Below are 24,584 nucleotides of genomic sequence, written 5' to 3'. Positions count from 1 at the left end.
CAATTTAAAAAGCTATCTTAGAAAAGAGCACTTGAAATAAAGGGCCTACTGATTATACTCACAGATCAGACAATATTACGAAAAGTGCATTATGACATAATTCCAACAAATATCTGATAAGTTTTAAATCTGAGAACTTGACAAGGTATTCTGTGTCTATTTGAGAAAAAGGAAACATGCAAGTCTATAAAAATTTTCTGAGAGACAGAATAACAGGTGAGATGGATCCATCCTACTCATCAGAAATTAAAATTTTTTGGCCCTGGGTTAGATATACAGTGAGGGGAAGAAATCAGAAATTAGAATAGGTCCAACTGTATATACATGTTTAAAAAAGAAAAAAACCCAACACCAACTATTTATCACAAAGTCTGTTTATGTATATACCACTAAAAGAGATACCCTAGGAGATACTACGATGAAAAAGATTGTGCACTCTAAAAATGTCTAGTCTGAGTATAGCAATTAAAATATTTAAGGTGAAAATGAGTATCATGAGAAATAGCTACACAGAGTGCTGCAGCAATCACGGAATTCCAGCTAGGAGTAGAGCCTGGAAATCAGGTATTAGGAAAGATTTTATGACGCTATGCAGCTCTGGTAGCTGAAGCAGATTTTGGAAAATGAATACAATCTGGGCAAGAAGAAAAAGAAGGTATAAGGTATAAAAAGAACATTCCATGGGAGGAATGTATAATCATCACAGGGCAGTGAAGAAAGAAAACTTAATAAACTGTGGTGAAGTAGTCCCACACTAAACTAAGATACAACCTTCTCAGCCTACACAGACCAGGCAGAGACGAGTCTAAGTCCTCACAGAACGACACGCTGCTGCGCGCACTGGTGTGGCCGTGGAGCCTCAGCGCCCGAGTCCAGGCGCGCCTCCAGCGCTGCGGCGCTTACACACCAGGGGGCGCTGCTCCAGTGCGGCGGGAAGACCCCCATCCCCAAACCCACCCACGGCCCCAAAGGTGGCATTCCTGTGCTGCGCCTGACATACAGATGTGGCCCCTCTCTGCAGAGGACAATCTGAGGGGACCGCTGCTCCAGTGCGGCGGGAAGACCCCGATCCCCAAACCCACCCACGGCCCCAAAGGTGGCATTCCTGTGCTGTGCCTGACATACAGATGTGGCCCCTCTCTGCAGACGACAATCTGAAGAATTATCCTGGCTACACCCAACACAAATCTTTGTTGATGTAAGTTAAAATGTCTTATGATATGTAGAGGTCTTGACACCTAATGCCAAAATGCTTTACAAAGATACATCTCAATCTATAATGCCATCAGAACCATGCTTCCTGGACATGAACTTCACTGTTTGAAAAGTAAAAGGTGTGCACTACGGTGTGTTTCTGCACATGCACATACAATATGGTGCCTTCTTTCACAGTGTTTTTAGTGAGCTACTAAAGAACGTCGACTCTTTTTACTCTGCATTTGTAAAACTAGTCCTTTCTCGTTTTTCTATCAAGGCCTTACTTATTTTTAAGAGGATCACTGTCACTTTTGAACTCCTAGTTCAGACACTGTTTATATACATATATATATATAAATGCATATGATAAAGTTAGACACTGTCTTCAAAAACGATCTACTAGGCTGCCATTTCATACGCACTTACTGTGTTTGAGACACACCGTGCATGATTTATTTCACTGAAGACTAACAATCTAATCAGATTAAAATTATTTGCCTCTTTTCCTTGATGAGGCTTTAAAGCGTGAAGTAGCTTGCCCAGAGTCACAAGAGAGGGAGACGGGAAGGGAGGCAGGGAATGAGTTGGAAAATTATTTTTCAGGAAACTGTTCAAGCAGTACCAGTTATAATATTCCTCTGTGTAATTGTGACTTTCTGTAAAGTAAATATTGGGTTGGCCAAAAAGTTCATTCGAGTTTTCCTGTAATACCGTATGGAAAAACATGAACAAACTTTCTGGGGAACCCAATGTTACCTTCCCATTAACATCCTCTGTAAAATTATGATGATTCCTTAAAGAATAAACCACAGCAGCATAACTGGAGAGCCTGAGGCAGTAGCTTCATAAAGATGGTATCACTAGGCTTTGGGAAAGTTGTCCAGAACCTTCTCACTGATTTCCTGGCTGCTGTCATCACCAAGCCCTGATTACTGGACTTTCTACAATGGGATTTCTCTAAGACCTAAACTCAGGTATGTTTTGAAACACACAGCAATAAACATACTATAAGATGCATTTGTGGACAACAGGTACTGTGATCATGCCAACCTAAAGATTCTACAGGCTTAAGTACATTCTGTAAAACAAATACATAACCTATTTTGCAGTTGCAAAAACTCAAATTCTTTAAAATAAATGTTTGTTTCAAAGAAAAGATAGGAATTTTTACTGTGGCTCATTTACTCTACTTCATATATTCAAAATTCATCATAAAATTTACACACATGATTAAACTTTAAAGAAATTATAAATAAGAAGAGTGAAAATAACAGGCAAAATAAAAAATTACAACTCTATATATAAAGAAAATACATTTTCCCCATGGACAATTTTGGAAAAGATCAAATAAATATCTATTCATTTCATTACACAGCCTCCTAAGAATATACAGGCTCCAAAATAATCAGTGATTGTATTAGCACTGACATGACCATCCTTTCTAGCTTCTGCCCTGCTTCATCACCTCCCACTACCACCCCTCCTTCCACTCCTAGCCCTACTCTGAACTAAAAAGTTAAAAAAAAAAAAAAAAATTTGGCTCATCTCAGAAAAGCAAAGTTGGGTCAGAAAACCTAGAACTGTTTTTCACCACAGTAACAGATGTAAGCAAAAAGGACTGACATATGATCAGGTCAAAGATGCACAAAGAGCTTTTCATGAAGCTATACTTGTGATTAAAAAAAAAAAAAAAAAAAAACCTTAGCAAAGAATAGAAGAATAAAAGATATCTACCCTTACCAAAGCCTATAATAAATAGTCCTTAATGAAGAACTCTTAAAACATTCCCTTTAGAATCAAAATGAGACAAACAAGTCCACGATCAATACTTCTACTCAACACTGTATGCAGGTCCTAGCCAACTTTATAAGAGAAAGAGATTAAAGGTTAAAAAATTTTTAAGGAAAAAACAATTCATGAGTCTGGCAAGGTAACAATATTTTAATCAACATGAAAATCTCAACTGCATTTCTATTTTCCAGTAAAAAGAACAAAAGAGAATTTTCCCCACAGACACAGTTCACAATAACAAAAAGCAATCAGTAACTAGGAATAAACCTAACAAAAGCTTTGTAATTTCTGCATGAAAAACAATCATAAAACTTTAAGAAAGCCATAAAAAAATGTAAAGACATGTTCACAGACAAGAAGACAATACTGTAAGAAATGTCAATCCTTTCTAAAATCCACGTTAATATTCAATGCATTTCCAACCCAAATCCCCAAAGTATTCTTTTATAAAACTTAATACGTTCATGCTAACCTTTACATAAAAAAGCAAAAATCAAAAAACAGTCAAAATGCTCAAGGACTCAAAACAAGACAACCTGCTCAATCAGACATCAAGATATAAAATGAAACAACAGTAATTAAGACAGAATGGAATTAACACAAAGACAAACTGGCAAATGAAAGCATTGCCGAAAAGCAGAATGCACAGTCCAGGAATACATACGGACCTTTATGAAGAGGAAGCAAATCCTGAGGGACTGCACTGCACATCACTGGGGAGAGACTGCGGCATAAATGGAGCCAGGGTAATTAACTGTTCATAAAGAAAGTCAAATCCCTATCCTATACCACAGATAAATCAATTCTCATGGGATTAAAGACTTTAATTTGAAAGGAAAAACCTCAAATTTTAAAAGAAAATACAAAAGTGGTTCTTTATAATCCCAAGGTAGGGAAGTGAAGTGAAAACGCTCAGTCGTGTCCGACTCTGCGATCCCGTGGACTCTAGCCTACCAGGCTCCTCCGTTCATGGAATTCTCCAGGCAAGAAGACTGGAGTGGGCTGCTGTTTCCTTCTCCAGGGGATCTTCCCGACCCAGGGACGGAGCCCAGGTCTCCCGCACTGCCCTTCCCGACCCAGGGACGGAGCCCGGGTCTCCCGCACTGCCCTTCCCGACCCAGGGACGGAGCCCGGGTCTCCCGCACTGCCCCTGGACCGCCTTCCCGACCCAGGGACCGAGCCCGGGTCCCCTGCACCGCCTTCCCGACCCAGGGACCGAGCCCGGGTCTCCAGCACGGCCCTTCCCGACCCAGGGACCGAGCCCGGGTCTCCAGCACGACCCTTCCCGACCCAGGGACCGAGCCCGGGTCTCCCGCACGGCAGGCAGACGCTTTACCGCCTGAGCCAGCAGGGAAGCCCCGAGGGAGGGAAGGAGAGCTCAATGTAGATAAAATATTGGAAGTATTAACCACAAATGAAAAGCCTGATAAATTTTATTCTATTAGCATCAAAAAAATTCTGCTTATTGACACTTTAAAGAAACTGAATATACAAACCACTAAGCTACAGAAAGCTATTGATGACATATATAACAGAGAAAGGATCACTATCTAATATATAAAGAACTGCTAAACTCAGTAAGAGCAAGACAAATAAATCAATGAAACAATGGACCACAGTCATAAAGTGGCGTTTCAATAAAAAGAAACACAAAAGTTAAATCCTCAGTCTTGACGTTTATAAGCTAAAGCTGCATGAAATATCATTTTACACCCATGTGATTAGTAAAAATAAAGAGCTTTAACAAGAGTTTGACAAAAATGTTTATCAACAGGTACTCTCAGATACCCAGAATGTGGGATTATCAATTGACAACCACTTTAGGTGATAATTAAGTGATTATCAATCACTTTAGGAAACATTTGGCATTATCTTGTTAAAGTGAACAATCCTACTCTCAGGTATATACCTAGAGAAACTCTTGTATAGAGAAGCACTATTTGTTACAAAGGAAAAAAAGTAACAAAACACTGCAAACAACCTAGGTGTTCAATGATAGGAAAATGAATACACTGCAGCTTTTTCACACAATGAAAATTTACAGAGCAGTACAAAGGAGCTGTAGTCATCGAGAAGGATATGGATGGAATTTCAGAAACGATGAACTCATCAGAAGTCTTAAGAAGACTACATAATGATTTTCACATAGCTCAAAAACGGCATAATTAAAATACATATTATTTAGAGACACAGACAATTGTGATTTTTTTTAAGCTATAAAAGTGATAAACACATAATTCAGGAAAAATATTTTCCTTTGGGGGGCAGCAGGGAGACTGTATAGGGAAGGAACAAAGCAGCTTCCTAGACCTTAATCAGAGGTGACTTCATGAACTTTCACTTTACGCTTATTAACAACTTATAACTTATTTATCTTTCATATATGAAGTGTTGAAGCACATTATAAGATGGTTCAGGTAAAACGATTGTGTGGATTCTTGGTCTGCATGTCGCGCTTATGCTGATAGGAAACAAGCATGTTTTCTCCTATCAGTGTTAAAACAACAAATCTACACGCAGAGCACAAAGGTGAATGGTACAATTTACTACTCTTTCAGGAAGCTGCTCCACTTTGAAAATAGCAGAAGTTTTTGAGATAAGCCTTGCCTCCTTCTAAGGTGTTTACAGTAAAAACCCCTCTTTTCTCCATTAGAATAATCAGAGTCAGAAGTTACTCAATTCAGAAAAATTCTTCAGATAGATATAATATACATGCACATTCATCAGCTAATCCTGTTATGAAGACCAAGACACATTCTTTGAATACAGGTCATTTCTAGAGTACTGAACATGATTTCCTGCATAGCCTACTGAGATTTTTCAAGCTCTCTGTGGTGAAGGACAGCTGTTTCATTTTTAAATTTTCCACCCATCATGGTGGAAAGGGAAAAAATCCAGAATACTAACATGCTAGAGTTAAAAAAAAAAAAGAAGACGACGACGAAGACGGCTAAAAAAAAGAAAAAAAAAAGTTTTAAAAAGACTTACAAAATACAAATCCCAATTCTCTGCAGATTGCCAACAGTTTATGAACTAGAGTTGGATTACAAAGCATAACATATAAAGCAGGAACTCTGGAGCCAGACTGTCAGGCTTAGCTCCAGACAAGTTAATCTCTCTCTGACTGTCTGCTTACCTCGAGAGGGGATAACAAACAGTAATACCTACTTCAGTGGGTTATTGTGAGGAGTAAATGAATACGTGCTTAGCACTGAGAACAGCCCCTGACATACAAGTAGCATGTAAGGGTAAGCTGATGCTGCTGTTATTACTGTATAAACCACACCCACAAATACACGTTTTCTAAAACATCTGGCTGCCTTTTTAAAATGTAATGAGAAATGAAGACAGTGAAAACAGAATGTTTTATATGTTTAGTTTCATAACTGTGTACCCATTTTTACATCATTAGTGCCCGATGACAACCCCTCTCACAGCCCATCAGTGATCAGTCACTGTGAACGTCTGCTGTCCAGGTCACACACAGACCGTAAAGCACAGAGGCGTGTTTCCTCCTTGTCCCCCAGCGACAAACCCGTGGGACATTTTACAAAAACGGACAGCCAAACAAGAGGACTTGCCAACAAAGATAAAATTACAGTAAAGAAACAGAAGTGGTAATGTCGGAAGTCAAACTGTAATAGAACATAAGTGGGGTTATAGAAAAAAATAGCTGACTCCAAGAATGCTGACACTTGTCGCCATGAAGGAGACTAAATATGTAGTCAGAGGAACTCTGTGGAGACAAACCTATCAACGTGAGTGAGGAAAGTGGTCGTGAAGAAAAGGACAAAGATGTCCCACAGGAAGTGATGCCAGCAAAAAACAATTCTCATTGAAAGAACTCACGGGTGTGTCTTATGACACTGAGAAGGCAATGGGTGAAATGCTGGAAGCTGACCCAGACCTACAAGTATGACAATTTGGCCAAGGCATAAAGACGATACTCCATATTGCAAGCTATACCACAAGGGGGAGGGAAGGCCTGGGATTTCACACTTTCAACTGCAGCAAACACTATAGATCTAACCCATGTAAAAACACACAAACACCAAAAGGGCTGACCTACACTAACAAAAGAAAATAGCCTTTCAGAAGCAAAGAACACAACGTCCATCCACTCATGTCCCTTTCTACAGCTGGCTGTTCACTGAGTACCTCTGAAAACCACACTTCACAGTAACAGAATCAGAGACAAGTCCACCATTGGAAAATCCAAAGTCCCAAAGCTAAGTCCACTTCTTAATTTTCTCTAGCCATTTTTCCTACTGTTGGAAATATACAACATAATCAACTGTTTAGCAGCAATATTCCCAGAGTGCTAAATATTGAGATAATGCTCTACAAAAGTATGTATTTAAGTACAGCGTGTTCTCAAACTTCTGGGTCTGAACTGCAATACCACAAATTTCAAAATACAGAGTTATACTGAGTCATCTATGCAATTTTTTTTAAAAAGCTTTATTCCATAGAATGAAAAAAAAAAAAAACAATCTATGGAAAATAAAACTAGGAACCACTAATAAAATCAAATGTACACAACTCACTCTTAAAATTGCTTAATCCTTACATAACATTAAAGATTAAATGAAGTAACTGACAAATTCTGGCTGTTGTAAAAGGTAATTTGTGTTGCTTACAAACAACATAAGCCAGTGTGCCATTCAGCGTGGGCTGCTGCAGCATGCCGTGAACCAAGCCAGGACTAAAGACCTGATCATGCTGGGCCTGTGAGCTTCAGAGAGAAGGTCTGTGCCTGGGACGTCACACCGTGCTCTGCTAATTCCAGAGAGTTCTATGACCAAACCAAACATTTAATCATCTTCCCGACAAAAATACAGATCCACACGTAAGGTAATTTGACAGAAAGAAAATCTCAGCTTTTAAACTTGAAGCAAGAATCTTAAATCTCCCAAAGTTTCAATTTCTTCATCTATAGGAAGGACTATAATATGTATTCATGAAATTGAGCGACCCAGAAATAAAGTTCGAGGGGCACTTCTTCTACGGTCTGGCTCTTTTCCCCAATCTTAACCTGTCAGCATTAGGCCAAGAGCACTCCCTCTGCAGAGATGTGGTCACTGCCGTTCTTGCAGTTTTCAAGGCCCAAAGATTTTAAGCAGCAACAGAGGTTAGAGAGGTTTTGTTTGTCGATTCAATCTTTATTCTGTCCCCAGCGGTGCTTGAGATATGAAGAAATAAGCCAGTCTTTATCCTGAAAGAGGCTAATGACTTCCTGTGGAAATGATACCTGCACATGTACAAACTAACAAGTCCTTAACAATTCTGCCCATACTACATCACTGTTACAGATCACAATTGCAATAGAAATTTAGAGACAATTCCACAAGAATCCTTTTTCATGGGCCCCATGACACGTCACATCACTAGTGGTAATGTCTGGCTCTTTTCCAGGACTGAACCCCTGTTCACTGTTATTGTATCTCCTGCACTAAGCACGATGCCTGGCACACTGCAGCCTCCAACGCATAAATGCTGGCCGAATGAGTGAATTAAGCAAACATGATACATGATTTAAGGGGACCTGAGTAAATGCGACTTATTTAGAGTTATGGCCTCATAAGATTGGCTGTTCTGCCAAAAAGATTTCTTTAGGAAAATGAGAGATAAGGAGAGGCCATTAAAAAAAAAAAAAAAGTAATGGGCTAACTAGTAACATTTAGAAAAATCTGTTATTTCCCCTATTTAAATTAATAAAAAAGATGTTAAATAGAACACTCTCAAGTGGGCACCATGGTTTTATAGATATTGGTTCTTCCAAGCTAACAGAATAATTCAATTGCAGCAAGCAGATAGCCACTCAGAAGAGATACTGTATGCCTGACATGTAATATTACTTCACAACTGTCTAAGAAGCCATCAAACCGTAGATTTCTTCAAAATCATTAAAAAATGCCTTGTCACACAATCTTCTTTAAAAAATAATGCTAACCTGTTCAGCAATGGCAATTTGACAAAGATCAGAAAAGCCAGATTGTCACATGCAAGGCAGAGTACATACTGAGTAATATAAGACCTGTCCTCAAGAAGCTCACAGTCTGTGAAGGCAGGTAAATAAATTGCGACCATACAGTGTAATTAAGTACAATGCTACGCTAGAGTTCTGTGGATAAAATACTTTAGGAAAACAGATGAAGAAGTAATTGAATTATGCCTAGAGGACAGTGTTACAGAAAGCTAGAGAAGTGCTGACCTTTGATTTTGCCTTTTATGTTTAAAAACACTGCCACCACTAACAACTTTCGAAGATATTTTTTAGATGCCCTGAGCGCCCTGTCTCATGCATCGAACCTGGACTGGCGATCTATTGCACATATGATAATATACATGTTTCAGTGCTATTCTCTCAGATCATCCCACCCTCACCTTCTCCCACAGAGTCCAAAAGACTGTTCTATACATCTGTGTCTGAAAGAAGCATTTTAAACGCTATCCACCTGATTCCTAACAAGGGGCACAGAATAGATTAATGTAAAAGTCCTTAAGAAAAAGCTTTGTTAAACTGAGACTGAGGCAACATCAAGGCACATCTATCTGTGGGAACAGAATAGGTAAGATTTTTCAGTCACACTAAATAACAAACACTACGCCAATTTTTTCAACAATTCTTATCCTATTTGCTATGCATGTTTAAACTTTAATTGTCTTTTATTTCCACTTATTGCAGAGTCTAGTTAATTTTAGATATTGACTATTCAAGTCTGAACTTACAAGGGGGAAACATATCAAAAAAGGACACATACCTTTTATTGGAATTATTTCACAATATATGGAAGTCAAATCATCATGGAGTATGCTTTAAACTTATGCAGTGATGTATGACAACTATTTCTCAATAAAACTGGAATAAACAAAGAATAATGGGAAAAAATGCACTACTCTAAAAATTAGTCTTTAATGACCAAAGTGTGTGTGTGTGTGTCTTAAAGCTTTACGTTTAAAACACTGTCCAAACATGCTACACATCCTAAGATAAAATTGATTTTTTTTTCTGTATCTTCTCTTTCAAGAAAAAAAAAACAAAACCTTACATATCTTACAGTTTTTCTCTTAGGAATGAAAGTAGCCATATGATATCTAACGGATTTAACAGATACAAAACATCAATACACACAAATACAAAAGCATCACATCATACAGCTTAATTTCTCAAAACAGCTGGTACTTTCTTAATGGAATTCTGCTTTTCCTAATTTCAAGAGGCTTTGCAGAGATATACAAGTGGAAAATAATCAGTATTTCCACATTTTGGCATACATAGTATATTACCTCGTGTTGCCTATTATGCAGTAAAGAGGAACTGCCATAGCCTGAAATGAGTCTATACATCTATGAGTCAAGGCCTGAAATAAGTCTATACATCTAAACATGTACACATACCATTTTGTGGTACATGCTCAGAGTGCTCACAGCACTGTATCTGAGTGTTACTCTCAAACATTAGTATAAACACAAGAAGACAAATCAATAAAATAAAACTTCTCCAACCTTTGCAGAGAAAAAAACAGCTAGTACTGTGCTATCTTTATTGTCTAGACTTAAACTCCTTAAATGATTTAACAGGTTAATATCCACAAACCAAATGAATGCATCATTGCAACACAATAATTATTTGCCATAATTAATACTTTCATATCATCAATAATTTTTATGTACGTATTTTAGACTGAAAAAACAAACAGAAAAGGCTGGTAAGCATCACTTCAAATGAGGGATCAAACTCAGTATCACCAAGAAATGTGACAATCATTGGTATGCCTTCTGATGTGACACATGGGGACAGTCTCAATGCTATCCTCTGTAAAATACTTGTCAAATATGCTGTACCTCAATCTATGTATAAGGAGACATAAAACAGAAAAATCCAAACTACAGAACAACTTCTCAGACCACCTGCCTGGGTGGGAAGGAGCAGGTGCGTGCATGCCCAGCTGCCCAGTCGTGTCCGACTCTTTGGGACCCCACGCACTATAGCCCACCAGGCTCCTCTATCCACGGGATTTCCCAAGCAAGAATACTGGAATGGGTTGCCATTTCCACCTCCAGGGGATCTTCCCAAATCAGGGATCAAACCTGTGTCTCCTGCATTGGCAGGCGGATTCTTTACCACTGAGGTCAACAAAAAAAAGCAAGAGTTCCATTCATGTTAAATGTGCCAGGTCAAGGACCTCGGAGAGTCACAGGAGCACAAGTGTGTAGGCAGGTCATGGAAGGCCAGCCCACAAACACTGCACCTCCACCCCCATGGCTTCTGACTGATCGATCCAGAGAGGGGCACCTGGGGAATCACTGGCAGCAGCAAGAGCCCAGAGCCAGCGTCCCAACCAGACGATCGCCTGGGCTGGGCTTTCCTGGGGCTCGCCCTCCTTTCACGACTGCTCAGGCTTTTTGAGGCTGCATTCCTAGTCTCTCTGCCAGTTTTGTGAGTTACTTGCCAGCCTCCCAATACATTCCTTTTCCATCCAAATTACCCTGTCAATTTCTGCAGGCTGCAACCTAAGATGCTTGAATGAATTATAAAGAATATTCTGGACTCAAATACAATGCTAACTATAACTTCCTTCCTAATTTAAAGCCATTCCTATAAATACACACATCTTAACTATGTTACAAATGTAACTCTGAGATGCAGACTGTAAAGATCTTATGAAATTAAAAGTGCCATAAATCAGCTTTTTGAGACATTTAAGAGGTGCCTGTATTCCTAAAAATAACTAAAAAAACTTTAAGTTTCAAAGTACAAAATTTGAATGCTAGAGTATAAGAACATCCAGAAAGAAGAAATGACAAAACACCAAGAACATTTTAAACAGTATCAATCAAATAAAAAACTAAACTAGCTTTCCAGAAAAAGAAAACACTGATGCATGTTTTGAGAAAATAGGAACACTAGAATGGTACTGGTTTTTACAAAGTGTTTTCCCTGGGGTAAGAAGGCTTCTTTCTCCTTTATGAAAACCAAACCGTGGGCTTCCCTGGTGGTTCAGTGGTAAAGAATCCGCCTGCCAATACAGGAGACATGGGTTCAACACCTGACCTGGGAAGATCCCACATGCCAAGGAGCAACTAAGTCAGTGCACTGCCTGCCCCCGCCCCCCCCAAAGAAAGCTCCAAGAACAGTAATGAAAACAATTCTCCACCTGCGTCTACCTTTTCTCTAGATCCCTACTTCATGCTTCCTCACTAAAAATTAACACGTAAGTAAAACTACATTTCACTGTTTCTGAAAAGTTTTCACAATTCAATTCAAAACTGAATTTTTAGCTATATTAAAAGCTCACACTTCTTACATTCTTGATAGTAGTATCCAGTAGTCATTTAAATCCTCTAATCTATTTGGTATGCTAAAGAAGTACATTTAGAGGAAGTAAAACATATGTGAAGGGGAGTAAGAACATTTAAAGTTATAGGAAACATCTGCTTCAGAGAGGAAAGAGCACTAGTAATATTTGTGAGCACCTATGTGTACCATGAATTTTGCTATAGACCAAAATCTCTTTGGAAAACACTAGAAAGCAGATGATGCTACCCCTTTTATGAAAAGTAAATGACAGAAATTAACCTAAAAAACTGGTTTACTCACCTCATGTCAGTGCTAACAAGGTTTTGGTTTGACTCAAGCACAGATCTGCCTGGCCCTAAAGGCAGTGTTTTACCCCCAACAAATGTCTCAATGGGCACATTCTTCTTATAAAAATTTGTTTTCACTGATATTTTTCTTATTAGAAAAGCAACAGCAACCATTACCCCGAACAAGCAGAACCTGTGGGATGTAACCATAAAGCAAATTTCTGTTCACTGCTGCTCTTTAAAGTTATTCTCTGGTGATAGTGCCCCGAACCTTTATTATGATTTTAGTCATTTTCAAGTTATAAAAACTGAGCTTAGAAACTGATAGACCCTGTTTAGTACCATATAGTTGTCAAAATTGTCATTCAAGGTTACAGCTTCTCCCCTATGCCCGGCTCTGCCTAAGGCAGGCTGCTGTTTAGTCGCTAAGTCGTGTCTTACTCTCTGAGACCCAATGGATTATATACCCTGCCAGGCTCCTCTGTCCAAGGATTTCCCAGGCAAGAATACTGCAGTGGGCTGCCATTTCCTTCTCCAAAAGCAGGCTAGCAGGCATTATTAAGAGGACTGCACTTTACCCCTCTTCCTTCCACCTTAGTAACCCTGGGTGAGGCAATTAAGGGTCCCTGTAGGACATGGGCACTCTCTTAGCTCACAAGGGCATAAAGCCAACCTGTGAGGAACTGCTTCCAGGATCCTGGGACGCTCTCAGCCACTCCAGCCCTTTGAGATCTCTCACTGCATTTCCTTGATGGAGAACATGCAGGTGCTCTGGGCATCCAGTCGTCTAGTCCCTGCTCCACTCCACACCACTTTGTTCCAGCGGGCTTTCTCTCACTGGTGGCCCTCACAGGATCCGCAGGAACCACGCAACCCTCGCCCCAGAGAACAAGGACCCACACAGGTCCTTTTCGTGTGCTGCCAGAGCAAACAGCCTCTCCTTCACCCAGGCATGAGAGAGACATTCATCAACCCGCTGTGTCCACGAACCGAATCAATCGCTGAGTAAGCTCTCCAAGTCACCCCATACTTGGGGTGGGGGGAACACTGAGATGGGAGCGGGAATCAGAAGAAACTCACATCAACCACTTTGGTTCAAAAACGCTTCCAATTTCCAACTTCCTGAATCTTTATATACCGACAGATGGGATAGGTGTTAGAAGTCACAAGATCCGTTTTCTGGCTCTTTCTCTTGCAGGACCTGCATTGTGTTCTTACAACGCATTTCAGAAATGTGCATCTACTGACTTAGAGCTCAACTCAGAACAAAAGAGCTTCATTGTAACATCTTATTACATAATATAGTTAATATTTTTTTCTAAAATTTCCACCAAAAGCAGGAAGAAAAATCTGTAATCCCACCAGTTAGTCACTGCTAACTGGTTTTCATTCTGTAGAGTCTAGTTGTCATCTCAAAGTTTCTTATTTCAAGTTTTAACTTTTAAAAACCATGAAAAAAGCACTCATTTATATAATTTCATTGAGCGATCCAGTTTCCCACATAACCTAAGCATGACATTCTCAGACGAGATTGGGCACATTCAGGGTGATATGGCCATGGACTAAGCATGACATTTTCAAACACCAAATTTACACTGAACCAACCAATGTGCGCGGTGGCTTTTTGAAACTTGTCTGTCTATGTCACTCTCCAAAGTCAAAACCTCTTTAATGGCTCCCTATTTCCAAAATTAAACTTCAATCTTTTTAAATGAAGCATAATCTGTATGGTTTAAAACATGTATTCATCATAGAAAAATCATACTGCAAGAAAAATGTGAATGTCAGAGGAGTTTCTGATCATGGAAGTGGACCTACACTCAGACGAATTTGGTCAGCTCAAATTTGGCTACTGAAAGTAGCGAAGGACCCAGCTTCATCAAGTCTACGAGGCTGAAATCACCAAGGACAAAAGCGCAAATATGCTACTCCTCTATAACTCAGTAAAAACCAAGCTTGCAACAGGGATCAGCCCCCACACGACTGTAAATACAACTATCACTGCACAGACACATATAATTTATTGGTTCCACACTCACTGTCACAACTGCCAAAAAGTTTACCTAATACTTAACAGGAGATTTCTGCAAACTAAATTTATTTAAAGCTGGATCTGGGGATTAATTTCTCAAAGTTTCACACATAATTTGCCATCCATTCACAGAGCACACATTTAAAATTTTGTTTGAAGGCCATCTTTAGGCAGATGAGTGAGAAATACATTCCATTTAACATGAGACCAAGAAAACAACACTCATAGTTCTCAGCCCAAAGCATCTTCACTCTTCTCAGAAGTTTATGTCAGTAAAAACTCACAGAATTTAAAAAGTGCCTGAAGGAAGAAAAATAATCATTTCTCTCCTGAAGTTGACGATAGAGGTATTCACTCAAGAAGTACACAAGAACAAGGAGTGTGGGCAAATACTGACACGTCTCTATGTATAATTGCAGAGGGTGTGTGTGCACTCATACAACATGCATGTACATGCAGAGGTGTCTGGAGACACGTTCACCAAAACAGTGACCACTCAGATGATGATTTCTACATTCTTCTTTTACTTTTCTATATAGTTTCAATATTTAACAGTGTTTATTTTTTTACAAGAAGAATGCTATATTATTATGGCATGAAAAGCTACAGTAATCAAAATATGTGGTACTGGCAGAAGGAGAGACATGCAGACCAATGAAACAGAAATGAGAGTCCAGAAATAAAGCCATATATCTATGGCCAATTAATTACCAACAGAAACGCCAAGGCAATTAATTCAACAGGGGGAAAGGATAGTCTCATCAACAAATAGTGCTGAGAAAACTGGATAGTGATATACAAAAAGATGAATTCAGACATCTTCCTCACACTATACACAAAAGTTAATTTAAAATGGATCGAAGACCTAAATCTAAGAGCTAAAATATAAAAAAAAAAAAAAAAAACTTTTAGAAGAAAACAAAGGAGTAAATCTCTACATCCATCCTACAGTACAGATGAACTTCCCCATCCTGTTAAGTCCCAGAGAGGACTCTCCCCATCAGGAAGGGTTGCATGCAGGAAAGTGCTAGCACCTTTGGGGCTCCACAGCCCTAAGAACCATTTCTGGTGACAAGTCTCTGTGACTCATGATTTTACTGACTGCAGCCTCTGATAAAGGTGCCACCTGGAGTGCCCCTGGGCGGAAGGACTCTTCTGCCTCCCTGAACAGCTATCAGGCCCACTGCTTTTGTTGAGCAGCTGGCTACTGGGCTCCTGTGGAAACTGAGAGCCTGACTCAGGGAGGCCTCGTAAGTCCCAGTCTGATGCTTCTACTCTGGGGTGGGTCAGCTCGTACTCAACGACTAAGAATATGCAGAGTCAACTGAAAATGTGTATTTGAGAATGTATCTGGATTGCCTTAGCTTCACAACATCTCAACTTTACCTGAAAAAGTGGTGGACAGCCCTCTGGGGAAACTCATCCTCTACTTTACCACTGGACACAAAGTTATGGGCCCAAGGGAGCCCACATCCATAAACCCTGTATTGCCAGACCATCCCCTGTCAGTACTTGAGCACTGATCACTATCAGTTCTTTCATGGACTTTAGCAAAAGCCTCTGAACTTGCTCAACTATATTCAGTCTTACTTTACCTTCAGGCCATTCTCCACAAGTTTTGAGAACAATCTTTTGAAAAGATAAATGAATATTTCTCACCCCCTTTAAAGTCCTATAATGGCTTACCGTGGCCTTTGGTCCAAACTGCCCTGAACCTGTTAACATGACCCAGCCAGCCAGCCTCATAGCACACTTCCTGTCCACCTCTTTCCCACGTCTCCTTCATGCCCTGCAGTACCGCCACACGGAACCAGTGACTGTTTCTAAGATGCACAGGATTGATCTCACCTCCAGGCTTTGGCCTCTCCTCCTTCCTATGTCCATGCGTTTCTCCTTTTGCCAGACTGACTAATGGTCCACTCTTCAGATCTCAGTTTAGATGGCATTACAAGATGGGTGTTTATCCTAGCTCATAAGATTAGGTACCTGCTAAATTCATACTGTCTATTCTCCTCCGTCTTTGCTTCTACTCTTAAAAAGGGACCACTAACGTTTTATTCACTGTAGTATAACCCTGCTTATGTGCTCAATAACTATTTGAGTAATCAATAGCAATCATATTCCATGTACTGTCCCAGGTGTCAAAGAATTACATCAAAACAAACAAAAAAAATTTAATGATCATTCAACTTAAAAATGCATCACTTCAATAAAATTACATTCTTCCTCCCCTACTGTGCTGCACTGAAATAAATACAAAAATCTCACAACAGTGTTGGGAGGCAAGTAGCAAACATAGTATTATTCATATCTTATAGATGATCCGAAAATATTAACACTATCAGGAAAAAGCAAATCAGGACTTAAATGAAATGTTTTTGTCCATACATACTAAAATTTTACATGGAGACTCTACCAATAAGAGAACAAGTCAAGAACTCCCTGGCATCCAGTGGTTAGGACTCCAGGCTTTCACTGCTGATGGCCTGGGTTTGATCCCCAATTGGGGAACTCAGATCCCACGAGCCCTGTGGCGTAGCCAAAAAAACAGCACAAGTCAACAAACTACAAAAGTCCACTTCAAGATCTCTGTTTCATTTAAATTAGTGCCCTTAATTCTTCATTGCCCACATTAAGAACAGAAAAATGGCATAAACAATCCCAAATATAGAAATACAGGAAGCATTACTATAAACAAAACTAGTGGAGGTGATGGAATTCCAGCTGAGCTCTTTCAAATCCTAGAAGATATGCTATTAAAGTGCTGCACTCAATATGCCAGCAAATTTGGAAAACTCAGCAGTGGCCACAGGACTGAAAAAGGTCAGTTAACATTCCAATCCCAAAGAAGGACAATGCCAAAGAATGTTCAGACTAACGTACAATTGTGCTCATTTCACACTGCTAGCAAGGCAATGCTCAAAATCCTTCAAGTTAGGCTTTAGCAGTACGTGAACCAAGAACTTCCAAATGTTCAAGGTGGATTTAGAGAAGGCTAAGAAACCAGAGATCAAATTGCCACCATTTACTGGATCACAGAAAATGCAAGAGCGTTCCAGAAAAACATCTACTTCTGCTTCACTAACTGGACTAAAGCCTTTGACTGTGTGAATCACAACAAACTGTGGAAATTCTTAGAGACGGGAATACTAGACCACCTTACCTGTCTCCTGAGAAATGTGTATGCAGGCCAAGTAGTAACAGAACCAGACACGGAACAACGGACTGGTTCCAAATTGGGAGAGGAGTATGTCAAGGCTGTATATTGTCACCCTGCTTATTTAACTTATATGCAGAGTGCATCACATGACATGCTGGGCTGGATGAATCACAAGCTGGAGTCCAGACTGGAGAGAGAGATATCAACAATCTCAGACATGCAGATGATACCATTCTAATGATAAAAAGCAAAGAGGAACTAAAGAACGTCTTGATAATGGTGAAAGAGAAGAGTGAAAAAGCTGGCTTAAAACTCCACATTCAAAAAACTAAGATCACAGCATCCAGTCCCATCACTTTATGGCAAATAGGGGGAAAAGTGCAAACAGTGACAGATATTTTATTTTTCTGGGCTCCAAAATCACTGCAGATGGTAACTGCAGGCATGAAATTAAAGACACTCGTTCTTTGGAAGGAAAACTATGACAAACCTAGACAGCATATTAAAAAGCAGAGATGTCACTTTGCCAGCAAAGGTCCATACAGTCAAAGTTATGGTTTTTCCAACAGCCACTGCACAGATGTGAGAGATGGACCATAAAGAAAGCTGAGTGCTGGAGAATGGATGCTTTGGAATTGTGGTGCTGGAGAAGACTCTTGAGAGTCCCTTGGAAAGCAAGGAGATCAAATCAGTCCATCTTAAAGGAAATCAACCATGAATATTCACTGGAAATGACTGAAGCTTAATAGGGTTAGGGTTAACCTATTGGAAGCTGCAACGCGTTGGCCACCTGATGCGAAGAGCTGCCTCGCTGAAAAAGACGCCGATGCTGGGGAAGATGGAGTCCAGGGGCAGGAGGGGGCAACAGAGGGTGAGGCGGCTGGGTGGCATCGCCGACCCAGTGGACAGGAGCCTACACGAGCTCCAGGAGAGACGGAAGGGCAGGGAAGCCTGGCGAGCTGCAGTCCAAGGGGCCACAGAGTCAGACACAACTCAGCAACTGAACAACAACAATCCCAAGTAATAACATCTGGGAATATGATGTATCTTTTTCTGGTGTTTTCTGAAACTGACCTCAGTATTCAGTGCAATTTGGATTATCTGAGAACATGCCGATTTATGACTAAGAGAAGGATTTGGGGGCACAGTGCAGACAGGCACAGTGAAAGGTGTCTATCAGTTTAGATTTAGCACAGAGCTGACATAATGCACCAACCAGGACACACCCAGCAGAGATCACTCACAGGCTGTGCAGGACTGAGAGCTTCAGAATGCTGTGCACAACAGCACCGGAGCATCACCTTTCCAAAATAAACTAACAGCGACTAAAATACATCTCTGCATTAGGTCTTCTGCTGAAATAAAATCACCCAGTGTCTTGGAAAAGAGCCATTCTCACCCATGGGACGTACCACAATCAGGATGTGGGGCATGTCACAAGAAATGGCTTATAGTTAAAGGATCAAAATTCTAAGAATGATTTCCTTGTTTAAAAAACTTTACAAATGTCACTCATTTGCATTCCAGTATGCTTGTGTGAGTGGGAAAGGGGTGAAGCTACAGCCAGTGGACAGGAAACTATAATCCTGTATTTGCTCACAGTAACTCAGACCATAAACAATCTGCCTGCACTGCAGGGACCTGGGTTGGATCCCTGAGTCGGGAAGAGCCCCTGGAGAAGGGAATGGCGACCCACACCAGTGTTCTTGCCTGGAGAATCCCATGGACAAGAGGAGCCTGGTGGGCTGGAGAATCCCATGGACAGAGGAGCCTGGTGGGCTGGAGAATCCCATGGACAGAGGAGCCTGGTGGGCTATAGTCCATGGGCTTGAAAAGAGTCAGACACGACTGAGCAACTGACATGTAACGTATATGCTCACGGACAGTAGAGAAGAGTGAACGTTATCCATCCTGTGTGGCAGGTAAAAACGTTTGGAGACTCGCTGTTTTAAGTATGCCTTCTAAATGTATAACATAAAATACAGGACCTCAAATTAGTACTTTGATATAATTTTAGTGAAGACTACAAGTCACAGAGGCCTGCGTTGAAATGCCAGCCTTCTTGATCCTACTTGGGCAAGTACTTGGACAAGTTACCTAAGCGGCTTGAGCCTTACTTTGCTAATGCTACTTAAGAATTAACTAGGAATTAACCTACACCTTGCACGGTCGTATAGAGAACGTGGCACAGAGGTGTTCACTATTACAGAGTAACAATTAGGAGCAGAGACCCAGTCCTCCATCTCTGTGTCCCTTCAGTTACCTAACCTTACTAGTTTGCTAGTCTATAATACGATCACCTATTAGAATTAGGGTGTTGTAAAGATTAAATGTCTTACAACACTGCCCGGCAAGTAGCACACACTAGCTACGTGTTAGTTACTATTAACATCATTATCATCACCACCACTGAAATGTTAAGTAAACATTGCCACATTATCAGATTCATTACTTTTCTACTATATGAAAAAATGCTCCTTGAAAATTAACCTTATTTAATGTGAACTGATTATAATATAGGATGAACTCACACACTCAAAAGAGTTTTTATGCTGATTTTTAGAAACTTTAAATATACAAGAAATTATCTGAATTACCATTGGTCATGAATGTTGACAAGATATATACAACAAATATCCATTTTCAGTGAACATATCCCTTCACGGAACTAAAGCATATCACAAACTGATATGTCTATTGTAGTTTCTCCCCAAAGATTTCAAAGCAGTTTAAAATAATTATATATAGCAATTCTCAAAACTTACAAGTATACTTACCTGGCAGAGGAGATACCATTATCAAGAAGGTGGTTCTCCCAGGGCGAGGCTCACCCATTGCACTCCGGTGTGTTGACCTCTGCGATTTCCTCAAATAGGGGAAACTCGACTGTGTAATTTATGGTAGTGGGGGACTGCCGGCGCCCTTTCCCCTGAAAAACAAAACTTACAAGTTACCAGAGAAAATTGCATCTAAGAGCAATCAACATCTTTCTCTAAAACTTTTGCTACATAATTACAAAGTGCTACAGTCTAACTGTTGCAAACCTGCCATTCATCCAATTAGTCTGAACACTGACTGCATGTCCACTGCACAGGCAGGCACTGGGCCAAACCCTGTTATAGAGTAACAGGAAAGGCGAGACCACAAGCGACAGTGGGCTACGCCAACACTGTGATTAAATGTTCCTGAAATGCTGTTTTCCTTAAACAGTGAAAAGAGTAAATTGTATGTTCCAACACTGGAATACATTAATAGTTAAGAGTTAAGTAACTTCATCAAAGTGACAGTACAATATTTTCCCCAAGGAGACTAGGATTAAATGAAATAAGCATCCGTCTCTACTGCTCAATTACTAAGTAAAGGTAAATGACCACTTTAAATGAGTCAAATAACCTCAAGAATGACACTATTTTTCACCCATCTGAAGGAGAAAGTTTTGAGAAAATCTTAAGTTAGCTGTTACCTGTCACTTGTAATCTATCAGAAATAAAGTACATTCACTCAGTTTCACTCAGCATCTGAAACTGAATTTTTGCTGGGGCGACTAGGGTCAATTTACTAATCATGCCTTCCTTTGATCAACCATTTTTTCTTAGGAGAGAAAAATCTAGTCTTAATGCAATCATCAAACAATCTAGAATTCATACTTTTTATCCTACATTTTACAAAACAAGATTTTTCTCAAGTAGCTACCTGTTAAAGTTTTAAAGAATTTAACATATATATTACCCAGCAAAATTGCTCTGCCCAAAAAAAAAAAAAAAAATGCAATCTTGACTCCAAGTTAAGTAATCTTAGTGCTTCAAGTGGTCATCCAAAACCTGAAAGTGGACAAACAGCCAACCACCTTTTTAGTACCTACCTCTCCAGAAGAAAGGGCTGTTAGACAAATGCTATTAATATTGACAGCAATTGTATCAAACTGACACGCAGGAAGGTGCACTTCAGGATTAAGTACCTTCCTTGGAGTTCATTATTATGAACTATGAATGTCACATTAGAAAAACTGCTGTCATTTCATTTTATGAATGCTGAATCAGGTAGCTTTAGTTAACTGCAACACTTTACAAACAGGCTATCAAGTAAGCCCCAAGTACCAAGTTGTTCCAGACACAGAGCTTCTGTTTCTATTATTAAGTGTAATTAAAGAATTAAAAGGATCAGTTTATTTTTCTTGATACATTAGTCTAAAACGATCTGCAATAAGTCTCTGAACACCCAAGTGACTGAAATTCCTTGAGCTATACAAAACACTCCTCTGGAATGCCAGTCTTCCAAATGGCAAGACTCTAAGAACACACAACTGATACACATTCTCCACATTACACATGAAGGAGTAAAAAGATTTCAAACTCAGTAAACTTACAGGAGGGAGGGGAGAAAAAGTGAAAACAAATGCCCCAAGTCTTTGTCTTCTCCAGAATGGCATTTTGTAGCACTGCAAGAATTCAGGCATTTCATCAGTATTCTGCACACTGGGGGACATTCAGTAACTGCGGGTGACAGATGAGCCGACAAGAAGCTTCACCAACAAACAGTATTAACAGGTAATGTTGCAAATCAGTCATGGAACAGCGGGAGAAGGAATGTGGAGGAGTTCAAAGAGTAACAATCTTCGGCCAAATTTTACATTCAGAGCAAATCAATCACACACTCCTCCAGGGGAAAAAAAGAGAGAGAGATTTGGTGTGATCCAGAATAACCATGAGGACCACACACACACACACACAGAGCAAGTGCCAAGTCCACTACAGTTTGACAGTCATGCATTTGGATAATTATAGTAGAAACGTGTGTTTTGGAAACACAGCTAAGGCCACACCCTAGGACCGAGAACCGGGACTTTAAATGCTAAGGATCTGCGGTCCACGCAACACCTGAATCGGGCGGTATCGTGGCACAGGTGGAAGGGGTCGGGGCACCAAGTTCAAGGCAGGTGATGAGGAGGGCCGCGTGTCCGGGCGAGGCCTGGTGGAGTCCGAGGGAGAAGGGGGTGTGGATCCGGGGGCCAGCAGCGGGAGGGAAGGCGGCCGCTGGGAGGAAAGGACGTGGGAGCTCCGGGTCGGGGGACGACCGTAGACGCGGGAGGGGAAAGCGCCCGGAGCCAAAGGCCACGGGCGGAGGCAAGACTGGGCACGGGAAAGGGCGGCGAGCACGCGCGGGGAGACGCGAGGGGAAGGAGGCAGGGGCGGAGAAAGGCACAGCCGAATGAATGAGCGCCAGGGCGGCCCGGGGCGCGGAGGAAGGGCCCGGGGCGCCCGCGGAGATGCCGCCGCACGCCAGGGGTGGGCGCCGGCCCCACCGCGCCCGCCTCCGCCAAAATGGGGTCGCGGAGCAGACGAGCCAGGGGTGTGAGAGAAGCGAGGAAAACGGGAAAAAAATAAACCACTCACCCTCCCCGCGAGCCTCCAGGCGCTCTCTCTCAGCCCCGTTCCTCCGCCCTCCTCGAGCCGCGGCGGCAGCTCCTCAGCAGCGCTAGAGGGAGCCCCGGGCCCGGAGCGGGGCGGCGGCGGCGGCAACGGGCGGCAACGGCTCCCGCGAGCGGGGAGGGCAAATGACCCGGATGTACAGGGTAACGGCGAGGAGGGGGAAAGGGCAACGCCAGGAAGTGAGCGCCGCGGGCCTCTCCGGCCATTCGCGTGCGCCGCGCGCCCGCCCCGCAAGGTAAAAAGTCTTCCTTCCCCGCCCCCTTTGCTCCCGCCCCTCCCCTAGGGGGCGGGGCGAGGCCGGAGACACGTGGTCTGGAAGGCTCCGCGAGGAGAGGAAGGGGGCGCGGCTACCTTCTCCGCTACCCCGCCCTCCTTAAAGGGGCAGCACCTTAAAGGCTGAGATGGCTTCTGGGTGGACCCGCGTCTTGCAGCCTTCTCATTTTACAGATGGAAAACTGAGGCTCAGAGGTGACAGTGACCTGCCTCAGGTCAATAAGCTCAGAAATGGCAGAAACTGGAACTCGAGACTCGCAGATCTGGACTATGCTGAACCCATCAAAGTCGCCACATCCCATCACCGCCCCCCTACACGTGGGTGGGTGGGCACGCCTTTCCTCCAGGTGCTGACTGAGACTCAAACTCCCAGATACTACAGATGAGCTTGGCAGGCTCCCCAGGGCCAAGAGGTACACCGTTATCTCCTCCGATGGTATCGTGGAGACGCCCTTGGGAGGTGTTAAATAATCAGTCTGAGAACAGAAATCAGGCGCCACCTGAGACTTGCATGGTGCTACACATAGCACTTTCAGATAAATGAGACTCTGTTCTGGGGTCTGGTCGGATTCAGCCCCCTGGCCAGAACAGGCTTTGCTCCTGGAAGCTTCCGGTTAAATGAGCTGGAGGTGCCAGAGAAACCCCGGGGGCCACCAGAAGCTGGGAGAGGCGAGAGGCGGGAAGGACCGTCCCCGGGAGCCTTTCGGGGAGGGGGTCTGGTACAGCTTGCTGTCAGGTCTCTGGAGCTGGCAGAGAATGAATTTCTCTTGTTTTAAGCTGTCTAGTTTGTGCCAATTTGTTTGGTGGCCACAGGGAACGAACGCACTTACTCTGTTATTTGTAAAATGCAATAAACCCTCATAACCCCCTCAGCAACACAGCCACGGCAGCCACCCACGCTTAACCCTTTGTCCTGTATCCCGTGCCCCTGCTCCCCCATCCAGGTGATTTTCATCTCCAATTTGTAATTTTTGCCAATTTAACAGGCACCATCACATCCTCCAGAACTTGGACCTGCCTCCCCTGATGGCCAGTGACCAAAGTCACTTCCTGGTCCTCACTGGCCAAGGGGGTCTCCTCTGGGCGGAGGTGCAAGCTGTGTCTCTGTATT

The 24,584-nt window shown here is 41.7% G+C and overlaps 1 protein-coding gene and 1 non-coding gene across 9 annotated transcripts in view; one reads left to right on the top strand and one right to left on the bottom strand.

Moving 5' to 3' along the window:
- Positions 1-23,269, bottom strand: part of LOC122702153 (coiled-coil domain-containing protein 166-like) — a 36,287-nt gene extending 13,018 nt beyond the window's left edge. For 3 of the 8 annotated variants that reach the window (XM_043915644.1, XM_043915641.1, XM_043915645.1), the window contains exons 1-2: positions 23,165-23,252; positions 20,549-20,700 (exon numbers count right to left, since the gene is read on the bottom strand). The gene's annotated coding sequence lies outside the window, so the exon portion shown is untranslated. Of the gene's footprint in view, positions 1-20,548; positions 20,701-23,164 lie in introns of all 8 variants that reach the window. The other 5 variants (XM_043915649.1, XM_043915648.1, XM_043915643.1 and 2 more) reach the window with 4 other exon arrangements.
- LOC122702367 lies at positions 20,541-20,703 on the top strand. Its single transcript, XR_006343235.1, has one exon. It is a non-coding gene; the product is annotated as a U1 spliceosomal RNA (small nuclear RNA).
- Positions 23,270-24,584: the final 1,315 nt, after the last annotated feature.

Source organism: Cervus elaphus, chromosome 10, assembly GCF_910594005.1.
Source record: "Cervus elaphus chromosome 10, mCerEla1.1, whole genome shotgun sequence".
NCBI lineage: Eukaryota > Metazoa > Chordata > Mammalia > Artiodactyla > Cervidae > Cervus > Cervus elaphus.
This window is presented reverse-complemented; position numbering and strand designations above follow the sequence as displayed.